Source organism: Ovis canadensis, chromosome 1 (genome assembly GCF_042477335.2).
Source record: "Ovis canadensis isolate MfBH-ARS-UI-01 breed Bighorn chromosome 1, ARS-UI_OviCan_v2, whole genome shotgun sequence".
Classification (NCBI taxonomy): domain Eukaryota; kingdom Metazoa; phylum Chordata; class Mammalia; order Artiodactyla; family Bovidae; genus Ovis; species Ovis canadensis.
The window spans coordinates 266,722,280-266,737,681 of record NC_091245.1 but is presented as its reverse complement, the minus strand read 5'-3'; positions in this window follow the sequence as shown (position 1 = coordinate 266,737,681).

Genomic DNA, 15,402 nt, shown 5'->3' with positions numbered 1-15,402 from the left:
ATCCCCTGTGTCTCCACACAGCAGGGGGAGAAGCCGGGAAGGAGAGACCTGCCTCTGTGGGCTTCCAGAAGCCCCTCTACTTGCCCCTTTTCCAAGGCTAGGCAGGGGAGTGTCTGCAGAGGTCGTTTCCTCCTGGAATGCAGGCCCTGATGCATTGAGGGGCTCTCTTGTGAATGAAGCCAAAAGTGGCCCTGAGTGTCTGATGGCAGAGGCAGAGGGGGAGCCTGGTGCACGGTGACCTTGCAGACACTTATTGGGCTCTAGGGTCCCTTGAATCCTTGCTGCTGAAACTGTTTACCACAGATTGGGACTTGAACCCATGTGCTGGGACTCGAACTCAGGCTAAACCCAGTTTGGGACTTGAACCCACGTGGCTGGGACTCAAACCCAGTCAAAACCTTGCTTAGGACTCAAACCCAGCCAAAACTCTGATTGGGACTTGAACACATGTGGCTGGGACTCAAACCAAGCCAAAACCTTGCATGGGACTCAAATCTAGCCAAAACCTCGCTTGGGACGTGAACCCACATGGCTGGGACTCAGTTCAGTTCACTTCAGTCACTCAGTCATATCCGACTCTTTGCGACCCCATGAACTGCAGCATGCCAGGCCTCTGTCCATCACCAACTCCCGGAGTCCACCCAAACCCATGTCTATTGAGTCGGTGATGCCATCCAACCATCTCATCCTCTGTCGTCCCCTTCTCCTCCTGCTCTCAATCTTTCCCAGCATCAGGGTCTTTTCAAATGAGTCAGCTCTTCACATCAGGTGGCCAAAGTATTGGAGTTTCAGCTTCAACATCAGTCCTTCCAATGAACAGCCAGGACTGATCTTTCGGATTGAGCGGTTGGATCTCCTTGCAGTCCAAGGGACTCTCGAGAGTCTTCTCCAACACCACAGCTCAAAAGCATCAATTCTTTGGTGCTCAGCTTTCTTTATAGTCCAACTCTCACATCCATACATAACCACTGGAAAAACCATAGCTCCACCGGAAAAACTGAGACTCAAACACAGCCACAACCCACAGTTCCTGGTTTCAGGACCTGATGAAGCTGAGGTTCTTGATGTCTCCTCACAGAAAGAATTCAGTGAGAGACTAAGTGATAGGTAAGAAGTGGATTTATTCAGATTCAGAGAGAAGCACATTCCACTAACAGAGTGTGGGCCGTTGCAAAGGGCGAGTGTGGCCAGGAAATGTGGTGTGGTTAGTTTCTATAGGCTGGGTAATTTCATATGCTAATAAGTGGGAAGATTATTCCAACTATTTTGGGGAAGGGGTGGAGATTTCCAGGATTCCAGCCACTGCCCACTCCTCGGTGGAGTGCCTTGGAATTGTCAGGGCACCTCTGGGTGTGTCATTTCACTTGCTGATTGAGGATCAAGTTCTAGTCTTGTCTGCCGTCTTGGTCCCATTTGATTCTAATTGGTTTATGTTGTGTCCTTGGGCTATTTTGGGGGCTCCAAAATCACTGCAGATGGTGACTGCAGCCATGAAATTAAAAGACGCTTACTCCTTGGAAGAAAAGTTATGGCCAACCTAGATAGCATATTGAAAAACAGAGACATTACTTTGCCAACAAAGGTCCGTCTAGTCAAGGCTATGGTTTTTCCTGTGGTCATGTATGGATGTGAGAGTTGGACTGTGAAGAAGGCTGAGTGCCAAAGAATTGATGCTTTTGAATTGTGGTGTTGGAGAAGACTCTTGAGAGTCCCTTGGACTGCAAGGAGATCCAACCAGTCCATTCTGAAGGAGATCAGCCCTGGGATTTCTTTGGAAGGAATAATGCTAAAGCTGAAGCTCCAGTACTTTGGCCACCTCATGCGAAGAGTTGACTCATTGGAAAAGACTCTGATGCTGGGAGGGATTGAGGGCAGGAGGAGAAGGGGACGACAGAGGATGAGATGGCTGGATGGCATCACTGACTTGATGGACGTGAGTCTGAGTGAACTCCGGGAGTTGGTGATGGACAGGGAGGCCTGGCGTGCTGCAATTCATGGGGTCGCAAAGAGTCAGACACGACTGAGTGACTGAACTGAACTGACTGGGCTACGTCATTCTTTCAAAAGTTGAACCCTGCCCCTTTCGCTCCTGCTACACTACCACCCAGGTGGGGAAAGCAAGGGCCAGCCTGAGGTTGTAGCGGCAGTGGCTCTACCGCACTCCCGACTTCTCCCCTCTGCTTGTCTTCAGAACCAGATCCATTCGTGGCAACCCGCCTGCCCAGTGCCAGATGGACCCCGTGGTCTATTTGTGAAGAACCCAGGGTGCAGGGACAGGGGAGCCTGGTGGGCTGCACTCTATGGGGTCTCACAGAGTCGGACATGACTGAAGCGACTTAGCAGCAGCAGCAGCAGGGCATCGCCAAAAGTTTCTCCTTCTGGTGGCCATGTTTGCCAGCATGCATTGGTCCAGCTTCACCGACTGTCTTTTCTTCTGAACGTGCACTTGACCCTGGCTAAGGTATCTGGCCAGAATTTTCTGCCCCCACTCCTACCCCTGCTGGCCGGCAGTGGTGGCCGGCTGCCCAGACCGGGTTTAAAATATCTGTCTGAAGTTTTGGTAAATGGCTCATTTAGAGACTTGACTTTCAGAAAACTGGTCATTTAAGGTCACTTTGTTAATTGGCTTTTAGAGAATTGATTTCCAATATCCTGATCCAGACTCTTTCCCAGGATGCCCTGAGGTACCCTAGTGGGTCTGTGGGGAGGCCAGAGAAAAGTGATGTCTGTGGAGCATTCCATCAGTGGTCCCAACAGGCGTCCACAGAGACCCCATGGGCTTCCTGGCCATGTTCAGGGACAGCTCGTTCCCTGGTCCAGGGATGCGGAGTCACAGGCACATCCATCACCTGGTGGGGAGGCTTGTCTGGAGGGTGGCTGGTCCCAGCTAGCTCACCACTCAAGCCTGGGGTTCCCAGCTCTCTTCCAGGGCCCCTGAGGCTGGCGGAGTGTGCTCCCACCCCCAGCTTCTCTCTTCTGACCTCTTTGTTGTTGTTCAGTTGCTAAGTTGTGTCCAACACTTTGCCACCCCATGGACTACAGCATGCCAGGCTTCCCTGTCCTTCACTATATCCCGGAGCTTACTCAAACTCATGTCCATCAAGCTAGTGATCTCATCCAACCATCTCATCCTCTCTTTCTCCTCTTGCCTTCAATCTTTCTCAGTTTCAGGGTCTTTCCCAATGAGTCAGCTCTTCACCTCAGGGGCCAAAGTACTGAAGCTCCAGCTTCAGTATCAGTCCTTCCAATGAACATTCAGGGTGATTTCCTTTAGGACTGACTGGTTTGATCTCCACTGATCTCCAGTAGCATATTGGGCACCTAATGACCTGGGGAGTTCCTCTTCTGGTATCCTATCATTTTGCCTTTTCATGCTGTTCATGGGGTTCTCAAGGCAAGAATACTGAAGTGGCTTGCCATTCCCTTCTCCAGTGGACCACATTCTGTCAGGCCTCTCCACCATGACCCGCCTGTCTTGGGTTGCCCCGCAGGCATGGCTTGGCTTCACTGAGTTAGACAAGGCTGAGGTCCTAGTGTGATTAGACTGACTAGTTTTCTGTGAGTATGGTTTCAGTGTGTCTGCCCTCTTGCAACACCTACCATCTTACTTGTGTTTCTCTTACCTTGGCGTGGGGTATCTCTTCACGGCTGCTCCAGCAAAGCACAGCCGTTACTCCTTACCTTGGACGAGGGATATCTCCTCACCGCCGCCTTTCCTGACCTTCAACGTGGGATAGCTCCTCTAGGCCCTCCTGCGCCTGCGCAGCCACCGCTCCTGGGTTGCTCCTCCCGGCCGCCGGCCCTGGCCTCCGGCGTGGGTGGCTCCTCAGGGTCACTGACCCTGGCCTCGGGCGAGAGGTGGCTTCTCCCGGCTGCCCCTGACCTCGGACGCAGGGTAGCTCCTCTCGGCCGTTCCTGCGCCGTAGCAGCCTGGCACTCTAGGCCGCTGCCCCTGACCTCGAATGTGGGGTAGCTCCTCTCGGCTGCGCTCAGTGCGCCGGCCGGCCCTCACAGCCACCTGCAGCAGAAAGTGAAGAGGAGCTAAAAAGCCTCTTGATGAAAGTGAAAGAGGAGAGTGAAAAAGTTGGCTTAAAGCTCAACATTCAGAAAACGAAGATCATGGCATCCGGTCCCATCACTTCATGGGAAATAGATGGGGAAACAGCGGAAACAGTGTCAGACTTTATTTTTTTGGGCTCCAAAAATCACCGCAGATGGTGACTGCAGCCATGAAATTAAAAGACGCTTACTCCTTGGAAGAAAAGTTATGACCAACCTAGATAGCATATTCAAAAGCAGGGACATTACTTTGCCGACTAAGGTCCGTCTAGTCAAGGCTATGGTTTTTCCTGTGGTCATGTATGGATGTGAGAGTTGGACTGTGAAGAAAGCTGAGTGCCGAAGAATTGATGCTTTTGAACTGTGGTGTTGGAGAAGACGCTTGAGAGTCCCTTGGACTGCAAGGAGATCCAACCAATCCATTCTGAAGGAGATCAGTGCTGGGATTTCTTTGGAAGGAATGATGCTAAAGCTGAAACTCCAGTACTTTGGCCACCTCATGCGAAGAGTTGACTCATTGGAAAAGACTCTGGTGCTGGGAGGGATTGGGGGCGGTAGGAGAAAGGGACGACAGAGGATGAGATGGCTGGATGGCATCACGGACTCGATGGACATGAGTCTGAGTGAACTCCGGGAGATGGTGATGAACAGGGAGGCCTGGCATGCTGCGATTCATGGGGTCGCAAAGAGTCGGACACGACTGAACGGAGCGACTGAACTGAACTGAACTGAACTGAACTGGTTTGATCTCCTTGCTTTCCAAGGGACTCTCAAGAGTCTTCTCCAGTGCTACAATTTGAAAGCATCAATTCTTTAACACTTAGCCTTCTTTATGGTCTAACTGAGAGGGCTAATTCTTAGGTAGGTTAATAAGGAGTCCAGGGCCCTCAAAGAGGAGAAAAGAACAAACATTTTTTCTAGACTGCTTTGTCTTAGTCACAGAAGACATTATTTTCTTTAAGCCCACAGCTAATGATACACAACAAAACTCATCTTGCTCAAGGATATCTTTTTCCTTAAGCTCTGTACTAATGATTATATAACAACAATGTATCTTGCTCAAGGATATGTTTCTCCTTCTTAACAAGAACCTTCTGACTAATGGTGTTATCTTAAGCTGTATGTTGTGGGGGTGGGTCTGGTAATAGTATATAAGGCCTTGCTAAGACTAGCAGGGGGGCACTCTCTGTCCCCTTCCATTGTCGATGTCAGAAGGTTCCTCTGTCCTTTTTCACTGTAGTAAAACTTACGCCATACAAGAGCCCTGAGTGATCAAGCCTGGATCCCTGATCCCGAAGCTAAATCTTTGGAGATCATGAGTCTGACATCATTCACTGTAAGCCATCATAACTCTCACAACCACACATGACTACTGGGAAAACCATGCCTTTGACTCTGCAGACCTTTGTCGGCAAAGTAATGTCTCTGCCCTCCCTGGCTCCTGCTTTTAAGCAGATACAATAACCCTTCCTTTTGGTCAGATGCTGAGTCTCTTCTCCTGGGATGCTGGCTTGTGAGTCCTTCCTCTGACGTCTGCTGGGGATTCACTGGGTCAAGGCGGAAGGTCTGCCTAGGACTGCGCTGCTGCTTGAAATCCCCGAGACACACTAGAGGCCCCTCCTCCTTCAGGACAGTCCTGCTGCCCAATGCCCAAATTGGAGGGGTTTGCTTCTCCCAGAAATAAAAAGGCAAGGAAGCAGGCTCCAGTGAGACAGGTGTCTGTGAGCTCACACTTGTTGCTCCACATGGGGTCGCTGGCCTGGCCTGGCTGGTGAGCTTAGCCCTGCCCTGCCCCAGACAGGAGCCTCTCTGAGCCCTCACCTGGATGCCGCAGTGCCCTCCCCGAGCCCCAAGGCCTTCGTCCTCTCTCCAGCTGCCTCGTCCCCTGCTTCTCCTTCACTCACTCACCTGTGGAAGCTCCACCTGGGATGGTGGCCCCGACCAAGCTCTGTCACCTCCCCGTGCCCACTGCTCCGACTCAGGGAGCTGCTGGCTCTCCTCTGTCCTCCCCCGACAGTGGAGTCTCAGGGGAGTCAGTGGGCCGCATTCAGGCCTACTCCCCACTGACCGCTGTGTGGCCCTGGACAGGCTGTGGACTCCCTGAGCCAGGCTGCTCAAGCGGGCAGCTGCTGTTCCCCCGGGCATTCCTGGGAGAGGTGGTGGCAGTGGAGCCAGGGCGGTGGAGGGGGCTCTGGTTTTGTCCTTTCTAAGGCAGGGTTGGGGTCAATTACCCGCATCTCCGGAGTTCAGCTTCCTGCCTGCATCACAAGACCATTGTGGGCAATGACAGGCGATGCTTGAGATCCTGCCGGCCTGGTACCCGAGGGACTCCAGAGCCGCTGGCCCTGGCGCCATGCTCCCTGCCGGCCCCACCCCAGCCCCATCACTCATTCCTGCCACCCCCATACCCCCGTCTTTGAGCTGCCCCTCCTCTATGAAGACCCCAGGAGCCGAGAGGGGGCTTGTGGCCAGAGGCTTCTGGGCGGCACAGACAGCATTTGCTCCTGTTGGCCCTTTTAGAAACAGGGGAGGGAGGAGATGGGGTGGGGAGGGGATGGAGGAGGAGAAATGGTCCTCGAGCTTGGACACTGCCTGGGTTTGGTCCAGCAGCTGGATGACTGTGTCCCCCTAGCACATGTGTGTTTCCTATACAACCACGTGACTCTGTCCCAGAGCTGTGCCTATGCCCATTGCTGCTGTCCTAAGGGCCAAGTGAGGTCCTTGGATGCTGGAGGGAAGGGCCTGATGTGGGTGATGCCAGGACCCACAGCGCTGGGTTTGCAGGCTCCAGGTTAGAAAGTGGAACCCAGGGAGGCGGGCTGCAGAAATAGTAACAAAAGCAACAGGCAGTGCTGTTGTGTGTGGACAAGCCTGCCTGGCTCTCTGACGGTGGGGACCCTTCCCTCCCCAATCAGACCCTCGGGGACACCCAGGGCCACTCCTGCTCAGGGACTCATGATTCAGAGGGAGGCACAGTGGCCATGGTCTCGGAGTCACGGTGCTGCCTGCAGGGCCTCTCAGAATGTAGATGGATGTTAATATTCTCTTAGTCTCAACCCAGCACTGAGAAGCTATCAGATCTAATGCCTTAGGGCAAATGGAAGGATTCCATGTTTTGATGAATGAAGATAATGCAACTATGCATGTGCTGAAAACTTTTCATTTTAGGACACTTTCCCTAGCATGGAGCTTTCCTGATGGCTCAGAGAGTTAAGAATCTTCCTGGAATGCAGGAGACCGGGGTTCAATCCCTGGGTTGGAAAGATACCCTGGACAAGGGAATGGCTACCTACTCCAATATTCTTGCCCAGGAAATTCCATGGACAGAGGAGCCTGGAGGGATAGAGTCCACGGGGCCGCAAAGAGTCAGACACGACTGAGCAACTAACACTTTCCCCATCATGGAAACATTAGGTTGAACTGTAGTATTTTTAAGCAGGAATATTTGGGGGGGAGGTTTCTATTTTTGTTCAGGGGCCGGGAGGACAGGCCCCTGCAGTGAGGGGTGCCCAGTTTGGACTCTCCCCGCTCTGGTCCCCACAATGCTCTGTCCCTTTTGGCTGCCAGGAAGAGGCTGGATGCCTTTCTCTGGTTTCTTATCAGCTCACCATCCATTTCTTGGCAAAACTCTGTTAGCCTTTGCCCTGCTTCATTTTGAACTCCAAGGCCAAATTTGGCGGTTACACCAAGTATCTCTTGACTTCCTACTTTTGCATTCCAGTCCCCTATAATGAAAACTACATCATTTTTGGGTATTAGTTCTAGAAAGTCTTGTAGGTCTTCAAGAGTTTTGCCAAGAGAACACATAGGTCATAGCAAACACCCTCTTCCAACAACACAAGAGAAGAGTCTACACATGGACACCACCAGATGGTCAACACTGAAATCAGATTGATTATATTCTTTGTAGCCGAAGATGGAGAAGCTCTTTACAGTCAGCAAAAACAAAACCGGGAGCTGACTGTGGCTCAGATCATGAACACCTTATTGCCAAATTCAGACTTAAATTAAAAAAGTAGGAAAAACCACTAGACCATTCTGGTATGATCTAAATCAAATCCCTTATGATTATACAGTGGAAGTGACAAATAGATTCAATGGATTAGATTTGATAGAGTGACCGAAAAACTAAGGACAGAGGTTCCTGACATTGTACAGGAGGCAATGACCAAGACCATCCCCAGGAAAAAGAAATGCAAAAAGGCAAAACGGTTGTCTGAGGAGGCCTTACAAATAGCTGAGAAAAGAAGAGAAACTACAGGCAAAGGAGAAAAGGGAAGATATACCCATCTGGATGCAGAGTTCCAAAGAATAGCAAGGAGAGATAAGAAAGCCTTCCTCAGTATCAATGCAAAGAAATAGAGGAAAACAGTAGAATGGGAAAGACTAGAGATCTCTTCAAGAAAATTAGAGATACCAAGGGAACATTTCATGCAAAGATGGGCCCAATAAAGGACAGAAATGGTATGGACCTAACAGGGGCAGAAGATATTAAGAAGAGGTGGCAAGAATACACAGAAGAACTGTTCATGACCCAGATAACCACAATGGTGTGAACCCTCACCTAGAGCCAGACATCCTGGAATGTGAAGTCAAGCGGGCCTTAGGAAGTATCACTATGAACAAAGCTAGTGGAGGTGAAGGAATTCCAGTTGAGCTATTTTAAATCCTAAAAGATGATGCTGTGGAAGTGCTGCACTCAATATGCCAGCAAATTTGGAAAACTCGTCAGTGGCCACAGGACTGGAAAAAGTCAGTTTTCATTCCAATCCCAAAGAAAGGCAATGCCAAAGAATGTTCAAACTACCGCACAATTGCACCTATCCCACACAACAGCAAAGTAATGCTCAAAATTCTCAAGCCAGGCTTTAACAGTATGTGAAAGAAGAACTTCCAGATGTTCAAGCTGAATTTAGAAAAAGGCAGAGGAACCAGAGGTCAAATTGTCAACATCTGTTGGATCATCGAAAAAGGAAGAGAGTTCCAGAAAAACATCTACTTCTGCTTTATTGACTAGGCAAAAGCCTTTGACTGTGTGGATCACAACAAACTGTGGAAAATCCTTAAAATGATGGAGATACCAGACCACCTGACCTGCCTCTTGAGAAATCTGTATGCAGGTCAAGAAGAAACAGTTAGAACTGGACATGGAACAACATGGTTTTCCCATGGTTCCAAATAGGAAAAGGAGTACATCAAGGCTGTGTATTGTCATCCTGATTATTTAACTTCCATACAGAGTACATCCTGTGTATGCTGGGCTGGAGGAAGCACAAGCTGGAATCAAGATTGCCACAAGAAATATCAGTAACCTCAGATATGCAGATGACACCATCCTTTGGCAGAAAGTGAAGAAGAACTAAAGAACCTCTTGATGAAAGTGAAAGAGGAGAGTGAAAAAGCTGGCTTAAAACTCAACATTCAGAAAACTGAGATCATGGTCTCTGATCCCATCACTTCATGGCAAATAGATACAGAAACAATAGAAACAATGACAGACTTTATTTTTTGGGTCTTCAAAATCCCTGCAGAATGTGACTGCAGACATGAAATTAAAAGACGTTTGCTCCTTGGGAAAAAAGCTATGACCGTGCTAGATAGCTTATTAAAAAGCAGAGACATTACTTTGCCAACAAAGGTCTGTCTAGTCAAAGCTATGGTTTTTCTGGTAGTCATGTATGGATGTGAAAGTTGGACTATAAAGAAAGCTGAGTGCCAAAGAATTGATACTTTTGAACTGCAGTGTTGGAGAAGACTCTTGAGAGTCCCTTGGACTGCAGGGAGATCCAACCAGTCAATCCTAAAGGAGATTAGTCCTGAATATTCATTGGAAGGACTGATGCTGAAGCTGAAACTCCAATCCTTTGGCCACCTGATGGGAAGAACTGCGTCACTGGAAAAGACCCTGATGCTGGGAAAGATGGAAGGCAGGAGGAGAAGGGGACGACAGAGGATGAGATGGTTGGGTGGTATCACTGACTCGATGGACATGAGTTTGAATAAGCTCTGGGAGTTGGTGATGGACAGGGAAGACCCCATGGACTGGTGTGCAGCAGTCCATGGGGTCGCAAAGAGTCAGACATGAATGAGCGATTGAATTGAATGTTGTCTATTTGGGTGATGACCTTCTTGCCAGTATATCCCTGCAGAGTGAAGTCAGCTCCCCACATACTGACCAGAGGGTTGCAGAGTCTTCCTACTTGGGAATAGAAAGGAGCTTGGCCTCTGAGTGTTCAGACAGTGCAGAGCCCCGGCTTCTGGAATGGCCAGCAAGAAGCAAACCGGACACACCTCAGAAGGCAGCAGAGGGCATATGGGCCAGCGCAGCTTCACCAGGTTGGATACCAAGGCCAGGGCCTCCCACCTGCAGAGGCCCATACCAATCAGAAACCGGGACCCCACCGTCTCAGACGGGCTTAAGTTCTCTTGTCTCTGCAGGGTATATGGGGGGCTCCTCTGCTGGGGCCTTGACCACAGTCTCCATTCTGACAGCTCCCATCCTAGCCTCTTGGGGCCCGGGAGATGCTGGGCCTGAGCGCCTCCAGATCCCTCAGTGAACTTGGCTCTAGGAGCAGACCTGACCCCCGAGGATGGGGGTCCTGGGTTCCACTGCCTTGCCATCCTGTGTGGCTGGTGTCACTCTGCTGGGAGCCCTGAGGTGGAGGTGGGGACGTGAGGGTGTCTTTCTGTCGCCGCCTCTAGCTGCATGGTGCTCTGGCAATCTGCGCAGTGTGACCCGGCCTCCCTTGATCACACCCTCTCTTCCTATCCCTCCCGTGTCAAGGTGGCCCCCTCCCAGGAACAGGGTGGCTCCCTTCCTTCCCTGCTTGTCTCCTGGCTTGTTGGTGTCACCTCCCATGTGAACTGTCCTGGAACCCTGTCTACACATCTGCTTCTGGGGGACCTGCCCTAGCCAGCCCCCTGCCTTAACATCCCATCTGGCCTCATATTATCTCTCTTTTGGGGTCCCTGAAGCCTCATTGCCCAGGCAGAGGGTGGAGTGGGCCTGCCTTTGGCCAAGCACTGCTTGCTCTCTGCTTATAAAAGGAAGGAGGAAGGTGGAGGCCAGAGTAGGGGTGCATCGGGGTACGGGCAGGCTGGGTGCCCACTGCATGGACCCATCCGATGTTAGGGACTTGAGCCAGTATCCTTGAGAGTTGGTGTGGCCCCCAGACCTGGGACAGTAGAGCCCCATGGTTACATAAAGTGCTCCTTACATAACGGGCATGAAGAGACATGAAGAGCCCCAGGCAAGTCAGAACCACTGCCAGTGGGTGGGGCCTCGAGAGACAAATGCCAGGGAAGTGGTGAGTAAGGGCTGGAAAGCCCCCGCCCCACAGGAAGGGGAGTCTGGGCCGGTGGCCCTGCCAGAGAAAGTGGTGGACACACAGACTGGCACAGAGGCCGCTGCCCACTCCCAGGCTGGGGGCCCACGCCATGCAGGTGGCATCCGGATTCCGAGCCTCCAGCCCCGGCCTCCGTGACATCACTGTCACCCATGACAGGCCTGCATGTGTCCTGGGTCTTGCCGCAGGCCTGGCACCTGCCCTCATGACGGGGCCCCCAGGGAGACCCCTCTTGTCTGTGCCAGCCCCTTCCTTCTTGCCTGGATTTAGAGTCCACTCTAGTCACCCAGGACAATCCTACCCTGGGGTCTTAGCTCAGTCACACCTGCACAGACCCTACTTCCACATAAGGTGATGTGCTCCGGTTCCAAGTGGCAGGACACAGACGTGTTTGGGGGACCCCCTTCTACCCACTCCAGTTGACATCGGAAGGTCCCCTGACTCCTGACTCTGCTGGGAACACAGGGAGGGGTCCTGGGGACATAGTCCAGGGCAGAGCTGGCAGCCCAGGGCCCATCTCTGTGAGCATCTTTGCTGCCCTCTGAACCCCAAACACAACGACGACCCCTCTCTGAGCTGAGTCACTCAGCTCACCTGGGCCACTTATCTCAGGAGAGCCCCAGGTGGTTCCCTCCCTGGGATGCAGAGCTTCACCCAGACCCCCGACTGGTCCCCCAGCTGCTCTGTACAAGCCTGGGAGGGATGGGAGGGCAGGGTGCCCAGACCTGTTCTCAGGCTTGGAGGCACTGAGGATGGAGTGGAGGGGACAAGAAGAGGGAGAAGGAGATGAAGAGGGGACCAAGGTGCCCCCAGAACCCTAAGGCCTTATTCCAGGGTGTCCCCATCCCCAGCATTAGCTCCCCAGCACCACCAGGCCCCTTTCAGGCAGCACACTGCCCACCACACCCAGGCCTCTGACACAAAAGCCTTCCTGCCCATCTCTTCCATCACTGGCTCCCTGGGGCCTACAGGCTGTGTCTGATGGGGGGCGGGGGTGTGAGGAGGCTGTTTTGCTCTCAGTTCCTCTGCTGGGAGTGGGGCCCGCCCTGGCCTTTGCCCTCCCGCCTTAACCTGAGCTGTGGTCCCGGGCCCTCCCCTCTGCGGCTGTCCCTGGAGGGCAGATACATAAAAATAGCTCAGTCTTACTAAGCCACAGGCCTCTTTTTTGGGATGCCAGGCCTGTCTTTCGGCTTCATGGGACAAGCCCCAGACAACACAGAGAGGGGTGGCTGGTCCACATGGGCCCAGCTGTCCCTGCCGGTCGGCCTCACCCACCCTCAACTGCCACCTGTCCTGTGGGGCTGTGTCCCTTCCTGCCCTCTCAAGGGACCCTGTGGGCATGGAGAGCCTGCCCTGCTGGTCTCACGCTGTCCCTTTTTAGAGCAGGGAGGGGCCCCTAGGAGGTCACCCAGCTGCCACTCTGCCTGCGGCCCCAGCGCAGCACCTGGGGGTGGGGGGAGCCCAGGCCTGGTCTTGGGCACACAGTCCAGCCGATGGGCAGGGACGCCGTCCACAGCCACAGACAGGAGCCCGCAGCCCTTCTTCCTTTCAGGCTGGAAAGCAGTCTGTATGTTTTCTTCCCAGGAAGTAGCCACCCAAGGAACGTACTCAGAGGACCCTAGGATGGGGAGTGGGGATACTCACGGGAGCTCTGGGGCTGCTCAGCTCACCAGGCCACCTGGGATTTCCAGCTGTGTGGGTGAGAACCCACTCCTGTCCCCCCGCAGTGGAGGGACGTGGGGCCCCACGAGGCTGCCTCCACAGGGAAAGACGGAACCCGCCTGGGATTGTGGAGCACCTCAGGGCAGCGTGATCAGCAGACCCGCTGGCCTCTGAACAGAAGCTCCACCAGTCTTCAAGGTCCTGGAAGCCCATGGTGGTCCTAGTCCCGGGGCCGAGGCTCAGTCGTCACGCGTGGTCCCTGGTTAAGCCCAGGGTCAGCGCTGGTCCCGGATCAGGGACTCGCCTGCCTTTAGCCCTGCTCCTCCCTCCTTGCCTTGCTGGGTGATTGCCGACTCACCGTGGAATGGTGTTTAGTAAACGCTGGCTGTGATCCTGAGCCTTGGGTTGGGAGTTCAGACGGTTGACTTTGACCGTGGCCGTCAATCGACTGGGTTTTGTCTCCATTTCACTGTTTGCTTTGTTTGTCCCCCTGGCCTCTGTCCCTCTGTTCCCTTCTCTGCTTTCTTACTTCAGTGTTTCTCCATGTTCACTTAAATTTGTCCTTTGGCTTTTCAAATATTGAGGGCAGGAGAAGAAAGGGGCAACAGAGGATGAGATGGTTGGATGGCATCACTGAGGCAATGGTCATGAGTTTGAGCCAATTCCAGGAGATAGTGAAGGACATGGAAGCCTGGTGCGCTGCAGTTCACAGGGTCGCAGACTCAGATATGACTGAGCAACTAAATAACAACGTGTTAGAATCACACGTCGTGGAGGCTTTTCAGGGTGACTTCTTACACTTAGCAATATGTATTCAGGCTTCCTCCATGTCTTTCTGTGGCTTCTGCTTTTCTATGAGAAATCAACCATCACCTGAATTGCTGTTTCCCTACGCATCAAGGGCTTCCCTGATAGCTCAGTTAGTAAAGAATCTGCCTGCAATGCAGGAGACTCTGGTTCAATTCCTGGGTCGGGAAGATCCGCTGGAGAAGGGACAGGCTACCCACTCCAGTATTCTTGGACTTCCCTGGTGGCTCAGCTGGTAGAGAATCTGCCTGCAATGCAGGAGACCTGGGTTTGATCCCTGGGTTGGGAAGATTCTCTACAGTAAGGGAAAGGCTACCCACTGCAGTATTCTGGCCTGGAGAATTCCACGGACACATAGTCCATGGGGTCGGAAAGAGTCGGACATGGCTGAGCAACTAAATAAGACAAAGTGTTAGAATCACACATGGTGTAGTCTTTCACACACTATGCATCATGTATCATTTCTCCTTCAGCTGAAGACTTTTTTTTTATCCTTTTCTTTTTTAAAAAATCAGTTTACTTGTGATGTGTCTGGTGCAGTGTTCTTTGACTTCAGCCTCTTTGGGACTTGCTGAGCTGGTGGAAACTGCACTTACGTCTTTCCCCAAATTCGGGACGTTTCATGCTATTATTACTTCAGATGTTTTTCCGTACCATTTTTCCCTCCTCTCCTCTGGGACTCAAATGACACAGATGTTAGATACTGTCTCACGGGTCCCAGAGGCTCTGTTCATTTCCCTTTTCAGTCTTATTTCCCTCTCTGTTGTTTAGGTTGGAACTCTTCTGTTCTGTCTACAGGTTCACAGGCTTCCCTGGCATTGCCATTTTGCTATTAAGTTGTTGATGAAAACAATCAATACACAATCAATAATAAGACAGAAAAGAGTTTTATTTGAGCCAAACGGGGATCTAACCCAAAGCCCACTTCCCAGATTATTCTGAGAAGCTGCTTCACAGAAGCAGAGTTTTCAGCACAGGTTTGCGTCTTCTCTGAACAAAGAACATTAACAAGTCAGGGATACTTTCCTTCATGGTTTCAAAAACCAGACCAGCATTCGCACAGTGAGTTAGCACGGCCTTGGCACCTGGTAAGGAGGCTTACCATCAAAGAATCAGCACTGGTGTTCCAGGAAGGGGGCATTTAATCTTTTATTTTTACCATGGACAGTCTTTTTTCTGGACAGTGTGCCTTTTTCTTTACTAATTAAAGCAGATGTACAGCGTATGTTTGAGAGACCACAAGCAGGCTGTTCTAGTTAGCACCAGGTTCAAGCTAACTCACAGATAAGCCAAAACCACCTCCCTGCATCTCCATATATGAACATTTCCTTTTATCAAAGTCCATCCAATGATTTTTTGAAGTTTCAGATAGTTAACCTTTCAGCTCGACAGTTTCTACTTCAGTCCTTTTTGGCTGTTTCTATTTCTCTAACGAGAATTTCTGTCTTTCCATTCATCTCAAGTGTATTTTCCTTTATCACATGGAGCAGTGTTACAACAGGTGCTTGAAGTCTTTGTCAGAGAATTC